Consider the following 23,289-nt stretch of genomic DNA (forward strand, 5'->3'; position numbering starts at 1 on the left):
CTTCTCATGTGCATTCAATCTTCTCATATTATGCCCATGTGCAATACTCATTTTCTGAATGTATGCTTTCATATAAGATAAGATAAGATACAACTTTATTCTCCCGAGGGAAATTGCGTGTTTACAGAGGGAGTGAAACATGAGGGAGGAGGACACGGTGAGGCCTGCTGCTCAGAGGGCCAAAATGCTAACGGCACCGGGTATTCCCAAGCGGTCTCCCATCCAAGTACAAACCTGGTCCAACGCTGCTTAGCTTCTGAGATCAGACGAGATCGGGCGTGTTCAGAGTGGTATGGCCGTAAAATAGGAGAGCAGCCACACAGAGGCTCTTTATAGGTGAGACAGACCAAGTTCAAGTCACCGTGTACACATGACTACACTCAAGTTCATGTATATCACAATTTACATGATGCCTTCATCAGAAAAACACTAACATTTCAGATAAGATACGATACAACTTTATTCTCCCGAGGGAAATTGCGTGTTGACAGAGGGAGTGAAACATGAGGGAGGAGGACCAGGTGAGGCCTGCTGCTCAGAGGGCCAAAATGCTTACGGCACCGGGTATTCCCAGGCGGTCTCCCATCCAAGTACTAACCTGGCCCGCCGCTGCTTAGCTTCCGAGATCAGACGAGATCGGGCGTGTTCAGAGTGGTATGGCCGTAAACGAGGAGAGCAGCCACACAGAGCACCACGTTGTCCTTTCCGGCGACGTGTCGGATGTCCGTGGTGTATTCCGATATGAAGGAGAGCTGACGCTGCTGGCGGGCCGACCACGGCTCGGCCACCTTGGACTTGCAGAACGTGAGCGGCTTATGGTCCACGAATGCCGTAAACTCTCGACCTTCCAGCAGGAACCTGAAATGGCGGACTGCCAACCAGAGGCCGAGGAGCTCTCTGTCAAACGCACTGTACTTGCGCTCCCTGGGGGTCAACTGGCGGCTGAAAAAGGCGAGTGGCTGCCAGGCGCCGTCGACCCATTGCTCGTGCACCGCTCCCACAGCATAATCAGACGCGTCCGTGGTGATAGCGATGGGGGCCTTGTGCGACGGGTGGGCCAGCATGGTGGCTTGGCTCAGGGCGGCTTTGGTGGCATCGAACGCGGCATCCCTCTCAGCCGTCCAGTCGACGGCCTGACCGGGGGACTTACCCTTAAGAGCCTCGTATAGCGGGCGCATAGTGTGGGCGGCCCGGCGGATGAACCGGTGATAAAAGGTCACCATCCCCAGAAACTCCCGGAGTGCACGAGCTGTGTGCGGTCTTGGAAAGGCGGACACGGCCTCCACCTTTGCCGGGAGGGTGGCAGCCCCCTCTTTGCTCACCAGATGTCCGAGGAATTGGATGGAGGGCAACCCGAACACGCACTTCGCAGGGTTGATAATCAAGCCGTGCTGGTCGAGCCTTTTGAAGAGATCCCGGAGGTGTACTTGGTGCTCTCCCTCCGAGGAGCTGGCAACGAGAATATCGTCTAGGTAAACGAAAATGAACGGCATGTGTCTTAGCGCCGAATCCATCAACCGCTGGAAAGACTGTGCAGCGTTCTTAAGTCCAAACGGCATCCGCAGGAACTCAAACAGTCCGAACGGCGTGACCACCGCCGTTTTGGGGATGTCTGCAGGGTGCACCGGGACTTGGTGGTAGCCCCGCACCAGATCCACTTTGGAGAAAACCAGTTTGCCAGCCAGATGTGCGGAGAAATCCTGGATGTGGGGGACCGGGTAGCGGTCCGGTGTGGTAGCGTCGTTAAGGCGGCGGTAGTCTCCGCACGGACGACAACCGCCATCTGGTTTAGGGACGATGTGGAGGGGTGAGGCCCATGCTGTCAGAGCGGTGGATAATGCCCAGGCACTCCATGTTGGCAAACTCTGACCTGGCGACTGCCAGCCTGACAGGATTGAGCCGCCGGGCCCTAGCGTAGACCGGGGGGCCCTTAGTGTCAATGTGGTGTTCAACCCCGTGCTTGATGGTAGTGGCGGAAAAGGTGGGCTTCGTCAGGCTGGGAAACTCACCAAGTAGGCGTTGATATCTGTCCCCCTCAGCAAGAGAGCTGGAGAGTCCGCCGTATGTTGCCTCACCGCGGACACAAGCAAGCGAGGAGAATGTCAATGCGTCTACCAAGCGGCTGTTCTTGACGTCCACTAGTAGTCCGTGAGCGCACAGGAAATCCGCACCGAGGATGGGGAAGGAAATGTCGGCCGTAACAAAATCCCACGTAAACTGCCGGCCCTCGAGACACAGGTTCACAGTCTTTGTGCCATAGGTGCGGATAGGGGTGTCGTTAGCAGACGTCAATGGGGGGCCGTAGCCTCCGCTGGCGGTGTCACTCCTCGTGGCCGGCAAAACGCTCCTGTTAGCTCCGGTGTCGCAGAGGAAGTTACGCCTGGAGAGGGTGTCCTTAATGAATAGTAGTCTGCTTGTTGCACCCACGCTCACGGCTACAACTGAACGTGGGCCCTGTCGTTTCCCGCCGGTCCATAGTTGCAAGGGGGCCGGCATCTCTTAGCTTTAGCGCCGAAACGCGCATGGAAGTAGCACATGCTTGAATTTGTGCGGCCGTCAGCAGTCACAGGGTCTCCTGTAGTTAGCATTCCTCTGCTGGGGGGCATGTAGCTGCGCGTCGGGGCTAGCACCTCAGGGGCGAAACGCTGGGTAGCCAGGAAAAAGCGATCAGCCTCCTCGGCGAAAGCTCGTGGCTCCGTGATAGCTGTATTAGTTAAGGCTGTTTGCACGTGTGGCGGCATGTGCCAAAGGAACAGTTCCATGAACAGGAAATTTGGCTCTTCTTTACCTAGCAGGTTCAGCATCATCTCCATGTGCTCTGAGGGCTTACTGTCTCCGAGGCCGTGAATAGCGAACAGGCGTCGGGCTCGTTCCGGCCGTGACAGCTCGAAGGTTTTGAGCAGGAGAGTCTTGAATGCTGCATATTTCTCCAGGGCAGGAAGAGAAGTAATACACCCCACTGTCCGGGCCGCTGTAGAGCTCCCCAGTGCGGAGACGACGTGGAAATAGCGTGTGTCGTCATCCGTTATCCCGCGGAGGGCGAATTGAGCTTCCGTCTGTGCGAACCATGCCGCCGCGGACGTCTCCCAAAACTCCGGCAATTTCAGAAAAACAGCCATGTTCAGTCCAGTCTCGGATACTTCGTCGAGACTCGCGTCAGGGTCACCAGTGTAGTGCCGAAGGACGGGAGTCGGAGGCGGCGTATTGAGTTTTAACGTCCACTTTATAGACATGCGGATTCACTCGTCTCGTACAATCAATACAGCAGAACAACAACACCTACGGACCGGAAGTCCTCGCCCTTTTAACCACCGTGGGGAACACACCTACCCACACCATAGTCCGAGGGGGAATTATGTATAATCACCATAATATCACAATTTACATGATGCCTTCATCAGAAACACACATTTCTGGATAATGAAGTCTTACCTAATGAAACTGATAATCATCACATAGAACATACAGAGGGACCACTTACATCTCTGACGCTCACTTTCATCATCATCATCGTCAAACAGTGGCTCGTGTACTTCACTTCTCATGTGCATTCAATCTTCTCATATTATGCCCATGTGCAAAACTCATTTTCTGAATGTATGCTTTCATATAAGATAAGATAAGATACAACTTTATTCTCCCGAGGGAACTTGCGTGTTGACAGAGTGAGTGAAACATGAGGGAGGAGGACCAGGTGAGGCCTGCTGCTCACAGGGCCAAAATGCTTACGGCACCGGGTATTCCTAGGCGGTCTCTCATCCAAGTACTAACCTGGCCCGACGCTGCTTAGCTTCCGAGATCAGACGAGATCAGAGGTGTTCAGAGTGGTATGGCCGTAAACGAGGAGAGCAGCCACACAGAGGCTCTTTATAGGTGAGACAGACCCAGTTCAAGTCACCGTGTACGCATGACTACACTCAAGTTCATGTATATCACAATTTACATGATGCCTTCATCAGAAACACAAATTTCTGGATAATGAAGTCTTACCTAATGAAACTGATAATCATCACATAGAACATACAGAGGGACCACTTACATCTCTGACGCTCACTTTCATCATCATCATCGTCACACAGTGGCTCGTGTACTTCACTTCTCATGTGCATTCAATCTTCTCATATTATGACCATGTGCAATACTCATTTTCCGAAATGTATGCTTTCATATAAGATAAGATAAGATACAACTTTATTCTCCCGAGGGAAATTACGTGTTTACAGAGGGAGTGAAACATGAGGGAGGAGGACCAGGTGAGGCCTGCTGCACACAGGGCCAAAATGCTAACGGCACCGGGTATTCCCAGGCGGTCTCCCATCCAAGTACAAACATGGCCCAACGCTGCTTAGCTTCTGAGATCAGACGAGATCGGGCGTGTTCAGAGTGGTATGGCCGTAAAACAGGAGAGCAGCCACACAGAGGCTCTTTATAGGTGAGACAGACCAAGTTCAAGTGACCGTGTACACATGACTATACTCAAGTTCATGTATATCACAATTTACATGATGCCTTCATCAGAAGAACACTAACATTTCAGATAAGATAAGATACAACTTTATTCTCCCGAGGGAAATTGCGTGTTGACAGAGGAAGTGAAACATGAGGGAGGAGGACCAGGTGAGGCCTGCTGCTCAGAGGGCCAAAATGCTTACGGCACCAGGTATTCCCAGACGGTCTCCCATCCAAGTACTAACCTGGCCCGACGCTGCTTAGCTTCCGAGATCAGACGAGATCGGGCGTGTTCAGAGTGGTATGGCCGTAAACGAGGGGAGCAGCCACACAGAGACTCTTTATAGGTGAGACAGACCCAGTTCAAGTCACCGTGTACACATGACTACACTCAAGTTCATGTATATCACAATTTACATGATGCCTTCATCAGAAACACACATTTCTGGATAATGAAGTCTTACCTAATGAAACTGATAATCATCACATAGAACATACAGAGGGACCACTAACATCTCTGACGCTCACTTTCATCATCATCATCATCATCATCATCATCATCATCGTCACACAGTGGCTCGTGTACTTCACTTCTCATGTGCATTCAATCATCTCATATTATGCCCATGTGCAATACTCATTTTCTGAATGTATGCTTTCATATAAGATAAGATAAGATACAACTTTATTCTCCCGAGGGAAATTGCGTGTTGACAGAGGGGGTGAAACATGAGGGAGGAGGACCAGGTGAGGCCTGCTGCTCAGAGGGCCAAAATGCTTACGGCACCAGGTATTCCCAAGCGGTCTCCCATCCAAGTACTAACCTGGCCCGATGCTGATTAGCTTCCGAAATCAGACGAGATCGGGCTTGTTCAGAGTGGTATAGCCGTAAACGAGGAGAGCAGCCACACAGAGGCTCTTTATAGGTGAGACAGACCCAGTTCAAGTCACCGTGTACACATGACTACACTCAAGTTCATGTATATCACAATTTACATGATGCCTTCATCAGAAGAACACTAACATTTCAGATAAGAAATGACACAACTTTATTCTCCCGAGGGAAATTGCGTGTTGACAAATGGAGTGAAACATGAGGGAGGAGGACCAGGTGAGGCCTGCTGCTCAGAGGGCCAAAATGCTTACGGAACCCGGTATTCCCGGGCGGTCTCCCATCCAAGTACTAACCTTGCCCGACGCTGCTTAGCTTCCGAGATCAGACGAGATCAGGCGTGTTCAGAGTGGTATGGCCGTAAACAAGGAGAGCAGCCACACAGAGGCTCTTTATAGGTGAGACAGACCCAGTTCAAGTCACCGTGTACGCATGACTACACTCAAGTTCATGTATATCACAATTTACATGATACCTTCATCAAAAAACACACATTTCTGGATAATGAAGTCTTACCTAATGAAACTGATATTCATCATATAGAACATACAGAGGGACCACTAACATCTCTGACGCTCACTTTCATCATCATCATCATCATCGTCACACAGTGGCTCGTGTACTTCACTTCTCATTAGCATTCAATCTTCTCATATGATGACCATGTGCAATACTCATTTTCTGAATGTATGCTTTCATATAAGATAAGATAAGACGCAACTTTATTCTCCCGAGGGAAATTGCGTGTTGAGAGAGGGAGTGAAACATGAGGGAGGAGGACCAGGTGAGGCCTGCTGCTCAGAGGGCCAAAATGCTTACGGCACCGGGTATTCCCAGGCGGTCTCCCATCCAAGTACTAACCTGGCCCGACGCTGCTTAGCTTCCGAGATTGTGCGTGTTCAGAGTGGTACGGCCTTAAACGAGGAGAGCAGCCACACAGAGGCTCTTTATAGGTGAGACAGACCCAGTTCAAGTCACCGTGTACACATGACTACACTCAAGTTCATGTGTATCACAATTTACATGATGCCTTCATCAGAAACACACATTTCTGGATAATGAAGTCTTACCTAATGAAACTGATAATCATCACATAGAACATAAAGAGGGACCACTAACATCTCTGACCCTCACTTTCATCATCATCATCATCATCATCATCATCATCATCACACAGTGGCTCGTGTACTTCACTTCTCATGTGCATTCAATCTTCTCATATTATGCCCATGTGCAATACTCATTTTCTGAATGTATGCTTTCATATAAGATAAGATAAGATACAACTTTATTCTCCCGAGGGAACTTGTGTGTTCACAGAGTGAGTGAAACATGAGGAAGGAGGACCAGGTGAGGCCTGCTGCTCAGAGGGCCAAAATGCTAACGGCACCGGGTATTCCCAGGCGGTCTCCCATCCAAGCACTAACCTGGCCCGACGCTGCTTAGCTTCTGAGATCAGAAGAGATCGGGCGTGTTCAGAGTGGTATGGCCGTAAACGAGGAGAGCAGCCACACAGAGGCTCTTTATAGGTGAGACAGACCCAGTTCAAGTCACCGTGTACACATGACTACACTCAAGTTCATGTATATCACAATTTACATGATGCCTTTATCAGAAACATACATTTCTGGATAATGAAGTCTTACCTAATGAAACTGATAATCATCACATAGAACATAAAGAGGGACCACTAACATCTCTGACGCTGACTTTCATCATCATCATCATCATCATCATCATCATCATCATCGTCACACAGTGGCTCGTGTACTTCACTTCTCATGTGCATTCAATCATCTCATATTATGCCCATGTGCCATACTCATTTTCTGAATGTATGCTTTCATATAAGATAAGATAAGATACAACTTTATTCTCCCGAGGGACATTGGGTGTTGACAGAGGGAGTGAAACATGAGGGAGGAGGACCAGCTGAGGCCTGCTGCTCAGAGGGCCAAAATGCTTACGGCACCGGGTATTCCTAGGCGGTCTCCCATCCAAGTACGAACCTGGCCCGACGCTGCTTAGCTTCCGAGATCAGACGAGATCAGGCGTGTTCAGAGTGGTATGGCCGTAAACGAAGAGAGCAGCCACACAGAGGCTCTTTATAGGTGAGACAGACCCAGGTTCAAGTCACCGTGTACGCATGACTACACTCAAGTTCATGTATATCACAATTTACATGATGCCTTCATCAGAAGAACACTAACATTTCAGATAAGATAAGATACAACTTTATTCTCCCGAGGGAAATTGCGTGTTGACAGAGGGAGTGAAACATGAGGGAGGAGGACCAGGTGAGGCCTGCTGCTCAGAGGGCCAAAATGCTTACTGCACCGGGTATTCCCAGGCGGTCTCCCATCCAAGTACTAACCTGGCCAGACGCTGATTAGCTTCCGAGATCAGACGAGATCGGGCGTGTTCAGAGTGGTATGGCCGTAAACGAGGAGAGCAGCCACACAGAGGCTCTTTATAGGTGAGACAGACCAGGTTCAAGTCACCGTGTACACATGACTACACTCAAGTTCATGTATATCACAATTTACATGATGCCTTCATCAGAAACACACATTTCTGGATAATGAAGTCTTACCTAATGAAACTGATAATCATCACATAGAACATAAAGAGGGACCACTAACATCTCTGACCCTCACTTTCATCATCATCATCATCATCATCATCATCATCATCACACAGTGGCTCGTGTACTTCACTTCTCATGTGCATTCAATCTTCTCATATTATGCCCATGTGCAATACTCATTTTCTGAATGTATGCTTTCATATAAGATAAGATAAGATACAACTTTATTCTCCCGAGGGAACTTGCGTGTTCACAGAGTGAGTGAAACATGAGGAAGGAGGACCAGGTGAGGCCTGCTGCTCAGAGGGCCAAAATGCTAACGGCACCGGGTATTCCCAGGCGGTCTCCCATCCAAGTACTAACCTGGCCCGACGCTGCTTAGCTTCTGAGATCAGAAGAGATCGGGCGTGTTCAGAGTGGTATGGCCGTAAACGAGGAGAGCAGCCACACAGAGGCTCTTTATAGGTGAGACAGACCCAGTTCAAGTCACCGTGTACACATGACTACACTCAAGTTCATGTATATCACAATTTACATGATGCCTTTATCAGAAACATACATTTCTGGATAATGAAGTCTTACCTAATGAAACTGATAATCATCACATAGAACATAAAGAGGGACCACTAACATCTCTGACGCTGACTTTCATCATCATCATCATCATCATCATCATCATCATCGTCACACAGTGGCTCGTGTACTTCACTTCTCATGTGCATTCAATCATCTCATATTATGCCCATGTGCCATACTCATTTTCTGAATGTATGCTTTCATATAAGATAAGATAAGATACAACTTTATTCTCCCGAGGGACATTGGGTGTTGACAGAGGGAGTGAAACATGAGGGAGGAGGACCAGCTGAGGCCTGCTGCTCAGAGGGCCAAAATGCTTACGGCACCGGGTATTCCTAGGCGGTCTCCCATCCAAGTACGAACCTGGCCCGACGCTGCTTAGCTTCCGAGATCAGACGAGATCAGGCGTGTTCAGAGTGGTATGGCCGTAAACGAGGAGAGCAGCCACACAGAGGCTCTTTATAGGTGAGACAGACCCAGGTTCAAGTCACCGTGTACGCATGACTACACTCAAGTTCATGTATATCACAATTTACATGATGCCTTCATCAGAAGAACACTAACATTTCAGATAAGATAAGATACAACTTTATTCTCCCGAGGGAAATTGCGTGTTGACAGAGGGAGTGAAACATGAGGGAGGAGGACCAGGTGAGGCCTGCTGCTCAGAGGGCCAAAATGCTTACTGCACCGGGTATTCCCAGGCGGTCTCCCATCCAAGTACTAACCTGGCCAGACGCTGATTAGCTTCCGAGATCAGACGAGATCGGGCGTGTTCAGAGTGGTATGGCCGTAAACGAGGAGAGCAGCCACACAGAGACTCTTTATAGGTGAGACAGACCCAGTTCAAGTCACCGTGTACACATGACTACACTCAAGTTCATGTATATCACAATTTACATGATGCCTTCATCAGAAACACACATTTCTGGATAATGAAGTCTTACCTAATGAAACTGATAATCATCACATAGAACATACAGAGGGACCACTTACATCTCTGACGCTCACTTTCATCCTCATCATCATCATCATCATCATCATCATCATCGTCACACAGTGGCTCCTGTACTTCACTCCTCATGTGCATTCAATCATCTCATATTATGCCCATGTGCAATACTCATTTTCTGAATGTATGCTTTCATATAAGATAAGACAAGATACGTCTTTATTCTCCCGAGGGAACTTGCGTGTTGACAGAGGGAGTGAAACATGAGGGAGGAGGACAAGGTGAGGCCTGCTGCTCAGAGGGCCAAAATGCTTACGGTACCGGGTATTCCCAGGTGGTCTCCCATCCAAGTACTAACCTGGCCCGACGCTGATTAGCTTCCGAGATCAGACGAGATCAGGCGTGTTCAGAGTGGTATGGCCGTAAACGAGGAGAGCAGCCACACAGAGGCTCCTTATAGGTGAGACAGACCCAGTTCAAGTCACCGTGTACACATGACTACACTCAAGTTCATGTATATCACAATTTACATGATGCCTTCATCAGAAACACACATTTCTGGATAATGAAGTCTAACCTAATGAAACTGATAATCATCACATAGAACATTAAGAGGGACCACTAACATCTCTGACGCTCACTTTCATCATCATCATCGTCACACAGAGGCTCGTGTACTTCACTTCTCATGTGCATTCAACCTCCTCATATTATGACCATGTGCAATACTCATTTTCTGAATGTATGCTTTCATATAAGATAAGATAAGAAACAACTTTATTCTCCCGAGGGACATTGGGTGTTGACAGAGGGAGTGAAACATGAGGGAGGAGGACCAGGTGAGGCCTGCTGCTCAGAGGGCCAAAATGCTTACGGCACCGGGTATTCCCAGGCAGTCTCCCATCCAAGTACAAACCTGGCCCGACACTGCTTAGCTTCCGAGATCAGACGAGATCGGGCGTGTTCAGAGTGGTATGGCCGTAAACGAGGAGAGCAGCCACACAGAGGCTCTTTATAGGTGAGACAGACCAGGTTCAAGTCACCGTGTACACATGACTACACTCAAGTTCATGTATATCACAATTTACATGATGCCTTCATCAGAAACACACATTTCTGGATAATGAAGTCTTACCTAATGAAACTGATAATCATCACATAGAACATAAAGAGGGACCACTAACATCTCTGACCCTCACTTTCATCATCATCATCATCATCATCATCATCATCATCACACAGTGGCTCGTGTACTTCACTTCTCATGTGCATTCAATCTTCTCATATTATGCCCATGTGCAATACTCATTTTCTGAATGTATGCTTTCATATAAGATAAGATAAGATACAACTTTATTCTCCCGAGGGAACTTGCGTGTTCACAGAGTGAGTGAAACATGAGGAAGGAGGACCAGGTGAGGCCTGCTGCTCAGAGGGCCAAAATGCTAACGGCACCGGGTATTCCCAGGCGGTCTCCCATCCAAGTACTAACCTGGCCCGACGCTGCTTAGCTTCTGAGATCAGAAGAGATCGGGCGTGTTCAGAGTGGTATGGCCGTAAACGAGGAGAGCAGCCACACAGAGGCTCTTTATAGGTGAGACAGACCCAGTTCAAGTCACCGTGTACACATGACTACACTCAAGTTCATGTATATCACAATTTACATGATGCCTTTATCAGAAACATACATTTCTGGATAATGAAGTCTTACCTAATGAAACTGATAATCATCACATAGAACATAAAGAGGGACCACTAACATCTCTGACGCTGACTTTCATCATCATCATCATCATCATCATCATCATCATCGTCACACAGTGGCTCGTGTACTTCACTTCTCATGTGCATTCAATCATCTCATATTATGCCCATGTGCCATACTCATTTTCTGAATGTATGCTTTCATATAAGATAAGATAAGATACAACTTTATTCTCCCGAGGGACATTGGGTGTTGACAGAGGGAGTGAAACATGAGGGAGGAGGACCAGCTGAGGCCTGCTGCTCAGAGGGCCAAAATGCTTACGGCACCGGGTATTCCTAGGCGGTCTCCCATCCAAGTACGAACCTGGCCCGAAGCTGCTTAGCTTCCGAGATCAGACGAGATCAGGCGTGTTCAGAGTGGTATGGCCGTAAACGAGGAGAGCAGCCACACAGAGGCTCTTTATAGGTGAGACAGACCCAGGTTCAAGTCACCGTGTACGCATGACTACACTCAAGTTCATGTATATCACAATTTACATGATGCCTTCATCAGAAGAACACTAACATTTCAGATAAGATAAGATACAACTTTATTCTCCCGAGGGAAATTGCGTGTTGACAGAGGGAGTGAAACATGAGGGAGGAGGACCAGGTGAGGCCTGCTGCTCAGAGGGCCAAAATGCTTACTGCACCGGGTATTCCCAGGCGGTCTCCCATCCAAGTACTAACCTGGCCAGACGCTGATTAGCTTCCGAGATCAGACGAGATCGGGCGTGTTCAGAGTGGTATGGCCGTAAACGAGGAGAGCAGCCACACAGAGACTCTTTATAGGTGAGACAGACCCAGTTCAAGTCACCGTGTACACATGACTACACTCAAGTTCATGTATATCACAATTTACATGATGCCTTCATCAGAAACACACATTTCTGGATAATGAAGTCTTACCTAATGAAACTGATAATCATCACATAGAACATACAGAGGGACCACTTACATCTCTGACGCTCACTTTCATCCTCATCATCATCATCATCATCATCATCATCATCGTCACACAGTGGCTCCTGTACTTCACTCCTCATGTGCATTCAATCATCTCATATTATGCCCATGTGCAATACTCATTTTCTGAATGTATGCTTTCATATAAGATAAGACAAGATACGTCTTTATTCTCCCGAGGGAACTTGCGTGTTGACAGAGGGAGTGAAACATGAGGGAGGAGGACCAGGTGAGGCCTGCTGCTCAGAGGGCCAAAATGCTTACGGTACCGGGTATTCCCAGGTGGTCTCCCATCCAAGTACTAACCTGGCCCGACGCTGATTAGCTTCCGAGATCAGACGAGATCAGGCGTGTTCAGAGTGGTATGGCCGTAAACGAGGAGAGCAGCCACACAGAGGCTCCTTATAGGTGAGACAGACCCAGTTCAAGTCACCGTGTACACATGACTACACTCAAGTTCATGTATATCACAATTTACATGATGCCTTCATCAGAAACACACATTTCTGGATAATGAAGTCTAACCTAATGAAACTGATAATCATCACATAGAAAATTAAGAGGGACCACTAACATCTCTGACGCTCACTTTCATCATCATCATCATCATCATCATCATCATCATCATCGTCACACAGAGGCTCGTGTACTTCACTTCTCATGTGCATTCAATCTTCTCATATTATGCCCATGTGCCATACTCATTTTCTGAATGTATGCTTTCATATGAGATAAGATAAGATACAACTTTATTCTCCTGAGGGAAATTGCGTGTTGACAGAGGGAGTGAAACATGAGGGAGGAGGACCAGGTGAGGCCTGCTGCTCAGAGGGCCAAAATGCTTACGGCACCGGGTATTCCCAGGCGGTCTCCCATCCAAATACTAACCTGGCCCGACGCTGCTTAGCTTCCGAGATCAGACGAGATCAGGCGTGTTTAGAGTGGTATGGCCGTAAACGAGGAGAGCAGCCACACAGAGGCTCTTTATAGGTGAGACAGACCCAGTTCAAGTCACCGTGTACACATGACTACACTCAAGTTCATGTATATCACAATTTACATGATGCCTTCATCAGAAACACACATTTCTGGATAATGAAGTCTTACCTAATGAAACTGATAATCATCACATAGAACATAAAGAGGGACCACTAACATCTCTGACGCTCACTTTCATCATCATCATCGTCACACAGAGGCTCGTGTACTTCACTTCTCATGTGCATTCAACCTCCTCATATTATGACCATGTGCAATACTCATTTTCTGAATGTATGCTTTCATATAAGATAAGATAAGAAACAACTTTATTCTCCCGAGGGACATTGGGTGTTGACAGAGGGAGTGAAACATGAGGGAGGAGGACCAGGTGAGGCCTGCTGCTCAGAGGGCCAAAATGCTAACGGCACCGGGTATTCCCAGGCGGTCTCCCATCCAAGTACTAACCTGGCCCGACGCTGCTTAGCTTCCGAGATCAGACGAGATCAGGCGTGTTCAGAGTGGTATGGCCGTAAACGAGAAGAGCAGCCACACAGAGGCTCTTTATAGGTGAGACAGACCCAGTTCAAGTCACCGTGTACACATAACTACACTCAAGTTCATGTATATCACAATTTACATGATGCCTTCATCAGAAGAACACTAACATTTCAGATAAGATAAGATACAACTTTATTCTCCCGAGGGAAATTGCGTGTTCACAGAGGGAGTGAAACATGAGGGAGGAGGACCAGGTGAGGCCTGCTGCTCAGAGGGACAAAATGTTTACGGCACCGGGTATTCCTAGGCAGTCTCCCATCCAAGTACTAACCTGGCCCGACGCTGCTTAGCTTCCGAGATCAGACGCTGTGTACGCATGAACACACTCAAGTTCATGTATATCACAAGTTACATGATGCCTTCATCAGAAACACACATTTCTGGATAATGAAGTATAACCCAATGAAACTGATAATCATCACATAGAACATAAAGAGGGACCACTAACATCTCTGACGCTCACTTTCATCATCATCATCGTCACACAGAGGCTCGTGTACTTCACTTCTCATGTGCATTCAACCTCCTCATATTATGACCATGTGCAATACTCATTTTCTGAATGTATGCTTTCATATAAGATAAGATAAGAAACAACTTTATTCTCCCGAGGGACATTGGGTGTTGACAGAGGGAGTGAAACATGAGGGAGGAGGACCAGGTGAGGCCTGCTGCTCAGAGGGCCAAAATGCTTACGGCACCGGGTATTCCCAGGCAGTCTCCCATCCAAGTACTAACCTGGCCCGACGCTGCTTAGCTTCTGAGATCAGACGAGATCGGGCGTGTTCAGAGTGGTATGGCCGTAAACGAGGAGAGCAGCCACACAGAGGCTCTTTATAGGTGAGACAGACCCAGTTCAAGTCACCGTGTACACATGACTACACTCAAGTTCATGTATATCACAATTTACATGATGCCTTCATCAGAAACACACATTTCTGGATAATGAAGTCTTACCTAATGAAACTGATAATCATCACATAGAACATACAGAGGGACCACTAACATCTCTGACGCTCACTTTCATCCTCATCATCATCATCATTGTCACACAGTGGCTCGTGTACTTCACTTCTCATGTGCATTCAATCTTCTCATATTATGACCATGTGCAATACTCATTTTCTGAATGTATGCTTTCATATAAGATAAGATAAGATACAACTTTATTCTCCCGAGGGAAATTGCGTGTTTACAGAGGGAGTGAAACATGAGGGAGGAGGACCAGGTGAGGCCTGCTGCTCAGAGGGCCAAAATGCTAACGGCACCGGGTATTCCCAGGCGGTCTCCCATCCAAGTACAAACCTGGCCCAACGCTGCTTAGCTTCTGAGATCAGACGAGATCGGGCGTGTTCAGAGTGGTATGGCCGTAAAATAGGAGAGCAGCCACACAGAGGCTCTTTATAGGTGAGACAGACCCAGTTCAAGTCACCGTGTACACATGACTACACTCAAGTTCATGTATATCACAATTTACATGATGCCTTCATCAGAAGAACACTAACATTTCAGATAAGATAAGATACAACTTTATTCTCCAGAGGGAAATTGCGTGTTGACAGAAGGAGTGAAACATGAGGGAGGAGGACCAGGTGAGGCCTGCTGCTCAGAGGGCCAAAATGCTTACGGCACCGGGTATTCCCAGGCGGTCTCCCATCCAAGTACTAACCTGGCCCGACGCTGCTTAGCTTCCGAGATCAGATGAGATCGGGCGTGTTCAGAGTGGTATGGCCGTAAACGAGGAGAGCAGCCACACAGAGGCTCTTTATAGGTGAGACGGACCAGGTTCAAGTCACCGTGTACACATGACTACACTCAAGTTCATGTATATCACAATTTACATGATGCCTTCATCAGAAACACACATTTCTGGATAATGAAGTCTTACCTAATGAAACTGATAATCATCACATAGAACATACAGAGGGACAACTTACATCTCTGACGCTCACTTTCATCATCATCATCGTCACACAGTGGCTCGTGTACTTCACTTCTCATGTGCATTCAATCTTCTCATATTATGACCATGTGCAATACTCATTTTCTGAATGTATGCTTTCATATAAGATAAGATAAGATACAACTTTATTCTCCCGAGGGACATTGGGTGTTGATAGATGGAGTGAAACATGAGGGAGGAGGACCAGGTGAGGTCTGCTGCTCAGAGGGCCAAAATGCTTACGGCACCGGGTATTCCCAGGCGGTCTCCCATCCAAGTACTAACCTGGCCCGACGCTGCTTAGCTTCCGAGATCAGACGAGATCAGGCGTGTTCAGAGTGGAATGGCCGTAAACGAGAAGAGTAGCCACACAGAGGCTCTTTATAGGTGAGACAGACCCAGTTCAAGTCACCGTGTACACATAACTACACTCAAGTTTATGTATATCACAATTTACATGATGCTTTCATCAGAAGAACACTAACATTTCAGATAAGATAAGATACAACTTTATTCTCCCGAGGGAAATTGCGTGTTCACAGAGGGAGTGAAACATGAGGGAGGAGGACCAGGTGAGGCCTGCTGCTCAGAGGGACAAAATGTTTACGGCACCGGGTATTCCTAGGCAGTCTCCCATCCAAGTACTAACCTGGCCCTACGCTGCTTAGCTTCCGAGATCAGACGCTGTGTACGCATGAACACACTCAAGTTCATGTATATCACAAGTTACATGATGCCTTCATCAGAAACACACATTTCTGGATAATGAAGTATAACCCAATGAAACTGATAATCATCACATAGAACATAAAGAGGGACCACTAACATCTCTGACGCTCACTTTCATCATCATCATCGTCACACAGAGGCTCGTGTACTTCACTTCTCATGTGCATTCAACCTCCTCATATTATGACCATGTGCAATACTCATTTTCTGAATGTATGCTTTCATATAAGATAAGATAAGAAACAACTTTATTCTCCCGAGGGACATTGGGTGTTGACAGAGGGAGTGAAACATGAGGGAGGAGGACCAGGTGAGGCCTGCTGCTCAGAGGGCCAAAATGCTTACGGCACCGGGTATTCCCAGGCAGTCTCCCATCCAAGTACTAACCTGGCCCGACGCTGCTTAGCTTCCGAGATCAGACGAGATCGGGCGTGTTCAGAGTGGTATGGCCGTAAACGAGGAGAGCAGCCACACAGAGGCTCTTTATAGGTGAGACAGACCCAGTTCAAGTCACCGTGTACACATGACTACACTCAAGTTCATGTATATCACAATTTACATGATGCCTTCATCAGAAACACACATTTCTGGATAATGAAGTCTTACCTAATGAAACTGATAATCATCACATAGAACATACAGAGGGACCACTAACATCTCTGACGCTCACTTTCATCCTCATCATCATCATCATTGTCACACAGTGGCTCGTGTACTTCACTTCTCATGTGCATTCAATCTTCTCATATTATGACCATGTGCAATACTCATTTTCTGAATGTATGCTTTCATATAAGATAAGATAAGATACAACTTTATTCTCCCGAGGGAAATTGCGTGTTTACAGAGGGAGTGAAACATGAGGGAGGAGGACCAGGTGAGGCCTGCTGCTCAGAGGGCCAAAATGCTAACGGCACCGGGTATTCCCAGGCGGTCTCCCATCCAAGTACAAACCTGGCCCAACGCTGCTTAGCTTCTGAGATCAGACGAGATCGGGCGTGTTCAGAGTGGTATGGCCGTAAAATAGGAGAGCAGCCACACAGAGGCTCTTTATAGGTGAGACAGACCCAGTTCAAGTCACCGTGTACACATGACTACACTCAAGTTCATGTATATCACAATTTACATGATGCCTTCATCAGAAGAACACTAACATTTCAGATAAGATAAGATACAACTTTATTCTCCAGAGGGAAATTGCGTGTTGACAGAAGGAGTCAAACATGAGGGAGGAGGACCAGGTGAGGCCTGCTGCTCAGAGGGCCAAAATGCTTGCAGCACCGGGTATTCCCAGGCGGTCTCCCATCCAAGTACTAACCTGGCCCGACGCTGCTTAGCTTCCGAGATCAGATGAGATCGGGCGTGTTCAGAGTGGTATGGCCGTAAACGAGGAGAGCAGCCACACAGAGGCTCTTTATAGGTGAGACGGACCAGGTTCAAGTCACCGTGTACACATGACTACACTCAAGTTCATGTATATCACAATTTACATGATGCCTTCATCAGAAACACACATTTCTGGATAATGAAGTCTTACCTAATGAAACTGATAATCATCACATAGAACATACAGAGGGACAACTTACATCTCTGACGCTCACTTTCATCATCATCATCGTCACACAGTGGCTCGTGTACTTCACTTCTCATGTGCATTCAATCTTCTCATATTATGACCATGTGCAATACTCATTTTCTGAATGTATGCTTTCATATAAGATAAGATAAGATACAACTTTATTCTCCCGAGGGACATTGGGTGTTGATAGATGGAGTGAAACATGAGGGAGGAGGACCAGGTGAGGTCTGCTGCTCAGAGGGCCAAAATGCTTACGGCACCGGGTATTCCCAGGCGGTCTCCCATCCAAGTACTAACCTGGCCCGACGCTGCTTAGCTTCCGAGATCAGACGAGATCAGGCGTGTTCAGAGTGGTATGGCCGTAAACGAGAAGAGTAGCCACACAGAGGCTCTTTATAGGTGAGACAGACCCAGTTCAAGTCACCGTGTACACATAACTACACTCAAGTTCATGTATATCACAATTTACATGATGCCTTCATCAGAAGAACACTAACATTTCAGATAAGATAAGATACAACTTTATTCTCCCGAGGGAAATTGCGTGTTCACAGAGGGAGTGAAACATGAGGGAGGAGGACCAGGTGAGGCCTGCTGCTCAGAGGGACAAAATGTTTACGGCACCGGGTATTCCTAGGCAGTCTCCCATCCAAGTACTAACCTGGCCCGACGCTGCTTAGCTTCCGAGATCAGACGCTGTGTACGCATGAACACACTCAAGTTCATGTATATCACAAGTTACATGATGCCTTCATCAGAAACACACATTTCTGGATAATGAAGTATAACCCAATGAAACTGATAATCATCACATAGAACATAAAGAGGGACCACTAACATCTCTGACGCTCACTTTCATCATCATCATCGTCACACAGAGGCTCGTGTACTTCACTTCTCATGTGCATTCAACCTCCTCATATTATGACCATGTGCAATACTCATTTTCTGAATGTATGCTTTCATATAAGATAAGATAAGAAACAACTTTATTCTCCCGAGGGACATTGGGTGTTGACAGAGGGAGTGAAACATGAGGGAGGAGGACCAGGTGAGGCCTGCTGCTCAGAGGGCCAAAATGCTTACGGCACCGGGTATTCCCAGGCAGTCTCCCATCCAAGTACTAACCTGGCCCGACGCTGCTTAGCTTCCGAGATCAGACGAGATCGGGCGTGTTCAGAGTGGTATGGCCGTAAACGAGGAGAGCAGCCACACAGAGGCTCTTTATAGGTGAGACAGACCCAGTTCAAGTCACCGTGTACACATGACTACACTCAAGTTCATGTATATCACAATTTACATGATGCCTTCATCAGAAACACACATTTCTGGATAATGAAGTCTTACCTAATGAAACTGATAATCATCACATAGAACATACAGAGGGACCACTAACATCTCTGACGCTCACTTTCATCCTCATCATCATCATCATTGTCACACAGTGGCTCGTGTACTTCACTTCTCATGTGCATTCAATCTTCTCATATTATGACCATGTGCAATACTCATTTTCTGAATGTATGCTTTCATATAAGATAAGATAAGATACAACTTTATTCTCCCGAGGGAAATTGCGTGTTTACAGAGGGAGTGAAACATGAGGGAGGAGGACCAGGTGAGGCCTGCTGCTCAGAGGGCCAAAATGCTAACGGCACCGGGTATTCCCAGGCGGTCTCCCATCCAAGTACAAACCTGGCCCAACGCTGCTTAGCTTCTGAGATCAGACGAGATCGGGCGTGTTCAGAGTGGTATGGCCGTAAAATAGGAGAGCAGCCACACAGAGGCTCTTTATAGGTGAGACAGACCCAGTTCAAGTCACCGTGTACACATGACTACACTCAAGTTCATGTATATCACAATTTACATGATGCCTTCATCAGAAGAACACTAACATTTCAGATAAGATAAGATACAACTTTATTCTCCAGAGGGAAATTGCGTGTTGACAGAAGGAGTGAAACATGAGGGAGGAGGACCAGGTGAGGCCTGCTGCTCAGAGGGCCAAAATGCTTGCAGCACCGGGTATTCCCAGGCGGTCTCCCATCCAAGTACTAACCTGGCCCGACGCTGCTTAGCTTCCGAGATCAGATGAGATCGGGCGTGTTCAGAGTGGTATGGCCGTAAACGAGGAGAGCAGCCACACAGAGGCTCTTTATAGGTGAGACGGACCAGGTTCAAGTCACCGTGTACACATGACTACACTCAAGTTCATGTATATCACAATTTACATGATGCCTTCATCAGAAACACACATTTCTGGATAATGAAGTCTTACCTAATGAAACTGATAATCATCACATAGAACATACAGAGGGACAACTTACATCTCTGACGCTCACTTTCATCATCATCATCGTCACACAGTGGCTCGTGTACTTCACTTCTCATGTGCATTCAATCTTCTCATATTATGACCATGTGCAATACTCATTTTCTGAATGTATGCTTTCATATAAGATAAGATAAGATACAACTTTATTCTCCCGAGGGAAATTGCGTGTTTACAGAGGGAGTGAAACATGAGGGAGGAGGACCAGGTGAGGCCTGCTGCTCAGAGGGCCAAAATGCTTACGGTACCGGGTATTCCCAGGCGGTCTCCCATCCAAGTACAAATCTGGCCCAACGCTGCTTAGCTTCTGAGATCAGACGAGATCGGGCGTGTTCAGAGTGGTATGGCCGTAAACGAGGAGAGCAGCCACACAGAGGCTCTTTATAGGTGAGACAGACCAGGTTCAAGTCACCGTGTACACATGACTACACTCAAGTTCATGTATATCACAATTTACATGATGCCTTCATCAGAAACACACATTTCTGGATAATGAAGTCTTACCTAATGAAACTGATAATCATCACATAGAACATACAGAGGGACCACTAACATCTCTGACGCTCACTTTCATCCTCATCATCATCATCATTGTCACACAGTGGCTCGTGTACTTCACTTCTCATGTGCATTCAATCTTCTCATATTATGCCCATGTGCAATACTCATTTTCTGAATGTATGCTTTCATATAAGATAAGATAAGATACAACTTTATTCTCCTGAGGGAAATTGGGTGTTGACAGAGGAAGTGAAACATGAGGGAGGAGGACCAGGTGAGGCCTGCTGCTCAGAGGGACAAAATGTTTACGGCACCGGGTATTCCCAGGCGGTCTCCCATCCAAGTACTAACCTGGCCCGACGCTGCTTAGCTTCCGAGATCAGACGAGATCAGGCGTGTTCAGAGTGGTATGGCCGTAAACGAGGAGAGCAGCCACACAAAGGCTCTTTATAGGTGAGACAGACCCAGTTCAAGTCACCGTGTACACATGACTACACTCAAGTTCATGTAGATCACAATTTACATGATGCCTTCATCAGAAGAACACTAACATTTCAGATAAATTAAGATACAACTTTATTCTCCCGAGGGAAATTGCATGTTCACAGAGGGAGTGAAACATGAGGGAGGAGGACCAGGTGAGGCCTGCTGCTCAGAGGGCCAAAATGCTTACGGCACCGGGTATTCCCAGGCGGTCTCCCATCCAAGTACTAACCTGGCCCGACGCTGCTTAGTTTCCTAGATCAGACGAGATCAGGCGTGTTCAGAGTGGTATGGCCGTCAACTAGGAGAGCAGCCAGAGAGAGGCTCTTTATAGGTGAGACAGACCCAGTTCAAGTCACCGTGTACACATGACTACACTCAAGTTCATGTATATCACAATTTACATGATGCCTTCATCAGAAACACACATTTCTGGATAATGAAGTCTTACCTAATGAAACTGATAATCATCACATAGAACATACAGAGGGACCACTTACATGTCTGACGCTCACTTTCATCATCATCATCATCATCGTCACACAGTGGCTCGTGTACTTCACTTCTCATGTGCATTCAATCTTCTCATATTATGCCCATGTGCAATACTCATTTTCTGAATGTATGCTTTTATATAAGATAAGATAAGATACAACTTTATTCTCCCGAGGGAAATTGTGTGTTTACAGAGGGAGTGAAACATGAGGGAGGAGGACCAGGTGAGGCCTGCTGCTCAGAGGGCCAAAATGCTTACTGCACCGGGTATTCCCAGGCGGTCTCCCATTCAAGTACTAACCTGGCCCGACGCTGCTTAGCTTCCGAGATCAGACGAGATCGGGCGTGTTTTTTTTTTTCTCTTTTATTATCAAAAAATAAATATTTTTACAAATACATTTTACACAAGTTAATACAAGTCATTTCAAATCAAATCAAATTATTTCCAACAATCCATAACACCATTAATCACATCTTTTTTTTTTTCTTTTTTTTTCCTTCACCCATCACCCCTCACCCTTGACCTATTGACATTTGCACCCCACCCTGATTTCCACACACAAATAGACAGTTATCTTCCAGCACCTTTTTTTTGAAATTCTTGTCCCCACCATCCCACAGCAGACTCACATTCCTTTTCATAAAGTTACAGAAAAATCTCCAGATGTTCACTTTTTTGTCCTCGAAATGTGAATAGTTTCTCCGAAGTCTGATGACATGTTTGGCATAACTCAGAATGTAATTGATAAGCCATTTGTTCACCCCTGCTTTCCTTTCCTTATACCCAAATAGAAAAAACCTCTCCCATTTTTCCTTTTCCGTGATTGTGACTCTACATTTTTGAAAGCATTGGTCCAGTTTCTCAAAAAACACTTTTAACTCCTTACATTCAAAAATAAAGTGCCTAAATGTCTCCACTTCCACCTCACATATATCACAAACCTTGCTGTTGAGTCTATTTATCTGGTTTAGCACCAAATTGACAAATATTCTATTGTGTCTGAGCCTGAAATTTGTATCAAAGCACTCTGATGAAATGAACTTCACATTTAGATCTGACCAAATGTGTTCCCTCTGAAGCCCATGGAACTGCCTTAGCCATACTTCCTCAGCTGCCGCTTTCTTCTTTTCCTTTCCCAAAAACACTCTATATAGTATCTTGGAGTTAACTGATCGTAAGTCATGCTCTTTCCCTCCTTGGATGAGGGAGAAACTGACCAACTCCAGAGCCTTCTCTGCCCTCCTCCCCTTCACCAGCGCCACCCAGCTACGAGGTAACCCCTCTAAAATTCTCTGGCATAGTCTTTTGATCTCTATTGGTCTCACTTTCCCTAATCTTCCCCTGACCTCCTGGATTACTTCCTCCTGCAGAAATCCACCACCTCTTTGGATAAAGTGCTTCACCTGATTTAAACCTAGTTCCTCCAAGTACCTCCCTGAAAATACCTTCCCCTGACACCTTATTGCCGGATTTCTGAAAACTGGTTGGTGTAACACCTGCTCCGCAGTCTCACATCT

At 46.8% G+C, this 23,289-nt stretch overlaps 30 non-coding genes and 6 pseudogenes across 30 annotated transcripts; all 36 read right to left on the bottom strand.

The window, feature by feature from the left end:
- Positions 1–185: 185 nt before the first annotated feature.
- On the bottom strand, positions 186–304 carry LOC143006207 (5S ribosomal RNA; annotated as a pseudogene).
- Positions 305–549: 245 nt separating this feature from the next.
- Positions 550–668, bottom strand: LOC143006000 (5S ribosomal RNA). Its single transcript, XR_012964177.1, has one exon. It is a non-coding gene; the product is annotated as a 5S ribosomal RNA (ribosomal RNA).
- Positions 669–3,722: 3,054 nt separating this feature from the next.
- Positions 3,723–3,841, bottom strand: LOC143006213 (5S ribosomal RNA; annotated as a pseudogene).
- A 440-nt stretch (positions 3,842–4,281) lies between these two features.
- On the bottom strand, positions 4,282–4,400 carry LOC143006247 (5S ribosomal RNA; annotated as a pseudogene).
- Positions 4,401–4,645: 245 nt separating this feature from the next.
- Positions 4,646–4,764, bottom strand: LOC143006047 (5S ribosomal RNA). The gene has a single exon (XR_012964192.1). It is a non-coding gene; the product is annotated as a 5S ribosomal RNA (ribosomal RNA).
- A 460-nt stretch (positions 4,765–5,224) lies between these two features.
- On the bottom strand, positions 5,225–5,343 carry LOC143006232 (5S ribosomal RNA; annotated as a pseudogene).
- Positions 5,344–5,588: 245 nt separating this feature from the next.
- On the bottom strand, positions 5,589–5,707 carry LOC143006191 (5S ribosomal RNA). Its single transcript, XR_012964227.1, has one exon. It is a non-coding gene; the product is annotated as a 5S ribosomal RNA (ribosomal RNA).
- A 446-nt stretch (positions 5,708–6,153) lies between these two features.
- Positions 6,154–6,262, bottom strand: LOC143006257 (5S ribosomal RNA; annotated as a pseudogene).
- Positions 6,263–6,719: 457 nt separating this feature from the next.
- Positions 6,720–6,838, bottom strand: LOC143006195 (5S ribosomal RNA). Its single transcript, XR_012964228.1, has one exon. It is a non-coding gene; the product is annotated as a 5S ribosomal RNA (ribosomal RNA).
- A 463-nt stretch (positions 6,839–7,301) lies between these two features.
- LOC143006092 (5S ribosomal RNA) lies at positions 7,302–7,420 on the bottom strand. The gene has a single exon (XR_012964203.1). It is a non-coding gene; the product is annotated as a 5S ribosomal RNA (ribosomal RNA).
- A 246-nt stretch (positions 7,421–7,666) lies between these two features.
- On the bottom strand, positions 7,667–7,785 carry LOC143006169 (5S ribosomal RNA). The gene has a single exon (XR_012964223.1). It is a non-coding gene; the product is annotated as a 5S ribosomal RNA (ribosomal RNA).
- A 457-nt stretch (positions 7,786–8,242) lies between these two features.
- Positions 8,243–8,361, bottom strand: LOC143006129 (5S ribosomal RNA). Its single transcript, XR_012964208.1, has one exon. It is a non-coding gene; the product is annotated as a 5S ribosomal RNA (ribosomal RNA).
- A 460-nt stretch (positions 8,362–8,821) lies between these two features.
- Positions 8,822–8,940, bottom strand: LOC143006098 (5S ribosomal RNA). The gene has a single exon (XR_012964204.1). It is a non-coding gene; the product is annotated as a 5S ribosomal RNA (ribosomal RNA).
- Positions 8,941–9,186: 246 nt separating this feature from the next.
- Positions 9,187–9,305, bottom strand: LOC143006175 (5S ribosomal RNA). Its single transcript, XR_012964224.1, has one exon. It is a non-coding gene; the product is annotated as a 5S ribosomal RNA (ribosomal RNA).
- Positions 9,306–9,768: 463 nt separating this feature from the next.
- On the bottom strand, positions 9,769–9,887 carry LOC143006076 (5S ribosomal RNA). Its single transcript, XR_012964201.1, has one exon. It is a non-coding gene; the product is annotated as a 5S ribosomal RNA (ribosomal RNA).
- Positions 9,888–10,326: 439 nt separating this feature from the next.
- On the bottom strand, positions 10,327–10,445 carry LOC143006030 (5S ribosomal RNA). Its single transcript, XR_012964188.1, has one exon. It is a non-coding gene; the product is annotated as a 5S ribosomal RNA (ribosomal RNA).
- A 457-nt stretch (positions 10,446–10,902) lies between these two features.
- Positions 10,903–11,021, bottom strand: LOC143006136 (5S ribosomal RNA). Its single transcript, XR_012964210.1, has one exon. It is a non-coding gene; the product is annotated as a 5S ribosomal RNA (ribosomal RNA).
- A 460-nt stretch (positions 11,022–11,481) lies between these two features.
- On the bottom strand, positions 11,482–11,600 carry LOC143006163 (5S ribosomal RNA). The gene has a single exon (XR_012964222.1). It is a non-coding gene; the product is annotated as a 5S ribosomal RNA (ribosomal RNA).
- A 246-nt stretch (positions 11,601–11,846) lies between these two features.
- LOC143006186 (5S ribosomal RNA) lies at positions 11,847–11,965 on the bottom strand. The gene has a single exon (XR_012964226.1). It is a non-coding gene; the product is annotated as a 5S ribosomal RNA (ribosomal RNA).
- A 463-nt stretch (positions 11,966–12,428) lies between these two features.
- Positions 12,429–12,547, bottom strand: LOC143006083 (5S ribosomal RNA). The gene has a single exon (XR_012964202.1). It is a non-coding gene; the product is annotated as a 5S ribosomal RNA (ribosomal RNA).
- Positions 12,548–13,010: 463 nt separating this feature from the next.
- Positions 13,011–13,129, bottom strand: LOC143006142 (5S ribosomal RNA). Its single transcript, XR_012964212.1, has one exon. It is a non-coding gene; the product is annotated as a 5S ribosomal RNA (ribosomal RNA).
- A 439-nt stretch (positions 13,130–13,568) lies between these two features.
- LOC143006041 (5S ribosomal RNA) lies at positions 13,569–13,687 on the bottom strand. Its single transcript, XR_012964191.1, has one exon. It is a non-coding gene; the product is annotated as a 5S ribosomal RNA (ribosomal RNA).
- A 712-nt stretch (positions 13,688–14,399) lies between these two features.
- Positions 14,400–14,518, bottom strand: LOC143006072 (5S ribosomal RNA). The gene has a single exon (XR_012964199.1). It is a non-coding gene; the product is annotated as a 5S ribosomal RNA (ribosomal RNA).
- Positions 14,519–14,966: 448 nt separating this feature from the next.
- On the bottom strand, positions 14,967–15,085 carry LOC143006145 (5S ribosomal RNA). The gene has a single exon (XR_012964215.1). It is a non-coding gene; the product is annotated as a 5S ribosomal RNA (ribosomal RNA).
- A 245-nt stretch (positions 15,086–15,330) lies between these two features.
- Positions 15,331–15,449, bottom strand: LOC143005995 (5S ribosomal RNA). The gene has a single exon (XR_012964176.1). It is a non-coding gene; the product is annotated as a 5S ribosomal RNA (ribosomal RNA).
- Positions 15,450–15,888: 439 nt separating this feature from the next.
- LOC143006037 (5S ribosomal RNA) lies at positions 15,889–16,007 on the bottom strand. Its single transcript, XR_012964190.1, has one exon. It is a non-coding gene; the product is annotated as a 5S ribosomal RNA (ribosomal RNA).
- Positions 16,008–16,719: 712 nt separating this feature from the next.
- Positions 16,720–16,838, bottom strand: LOC143006006 (5S ribosomal RNA). The gene has a single exon (XR_012964181.1). It is a non-coding gene; the product is annotated as a 5S ribosomal RNA (ribosomal RNA).
- Positions 16,839–17,286: 448 nt separating this feature from the next.
- Positions 17,287–17,405, bottom strand: LOC143006149 (5S ribosomal RNA). The gene has a single exon (XR_012964218.1). It is a non-coding gene; the product is annotated as a 5S ribosomal RNA (ribosomal RNA).
- A 245-nt stretch (positions 17,406–17,650) lies between these two features.
- LOC143006017 (5S ribosomal RNA) lies at positions 17,651–17,769 on the bottom strand. The gene has a single exon (XR_012964183.1). It is a non-coding gene; the product is annotated as a 5S ribosomal RNA (ribosomal RNA).
- Positions 17,770–18,208: 439 nt separating this feature from the next.
- LOC143006244 (5S ribosomal RNA) lies at positions 18,209–18,327 on the bottom strand. The gene has a single exon (XR_012964233.1). It is a non-coding gene; the product is annotated as a 5S ribosomal RNA (ribosomal RNA).
- Positions 18,328–19,039: 712 nt separating this feature from the next.
- On the bottom strand, positions 19,040–19,158 carry LOC143006013 (5S ribosomal RNA). Its single transcript, XR_012964182.1, has one exon. It is a non-coding gene; the product is annotated as a 5S ribosomal RNA (ribosomal RNA).
- Positions 19,159–19,606: 448 nt separating this feature from the next.
- LOC143006156 (5S ribosomal RNA) lies at positions 19,607–19,725 on the bottom strand. The gene has a single exon (XR_012964221.1). It is a non-coding gene; the product is annotated as a 5S ribosomal RNA (ribosomal RNA).
- Positions 19,726–19,970: 245 nt separating this feature from the next.
- On the bottom strand, positions 19,971–20,089 carry LOC143006023 (5S ribosomal RNA). The gene has a single exon (XR_012964185.1). It is a non-coding gene; the product is annotated as a 5S ribosomal RNA (ribosomal RNA).
- Positions 20,090–20,528: 439 nt separating this feature from the next.
- Positions 20,529–20,647, bottom strand: LOC143006140 (5S ribosomal RNA). The gene has a single exon (XR_012964211.1). It is a non-coding gene; the product is annotated as a 5S ribosomal RNA (ribosomal RNA).
- A 448-nt stretch (positions 20,648–21,095) lies between these two features.
- On the bottom strand, positions 21,096–21,214 carry LOC143006121 (5S ribosomal RNA). Its single transcript, XR_012964207.1, has one exon. It is a non-coding gene; the product is annotated as a 5S ribosomal RNA (ribosomal RNA).
- Positions 21,215–21,459: 245 nt separating this feature from the next.
- On the bottom strand, positions 21,460–21,578 carry LOC143006239 (5S ribosomal RNA; annotated as a pseudogene).
- Positions 21,579–23,289: the final 1,711 nt, after the last annotated feature.

The sequence above is a fragment of the Genypterus blacodes genome, unplaced genomic scaffold (genome assembly GCF_046128005.1).
Source record: "Genypterus blacodes isolate CSIRO-AG114 ecotype Tasmania unplaced genomic scaffold, CSIRO-AGI_Gbla_v1 ptg000008l_1, whole genome shotgun sequence".
Lineage (NCBI taxonomy): Eukaryota > Metazoa > Chordata > Actinopteri > Ophidiiformes > Ophidiidae > Genypterus > Genypterus blacodes.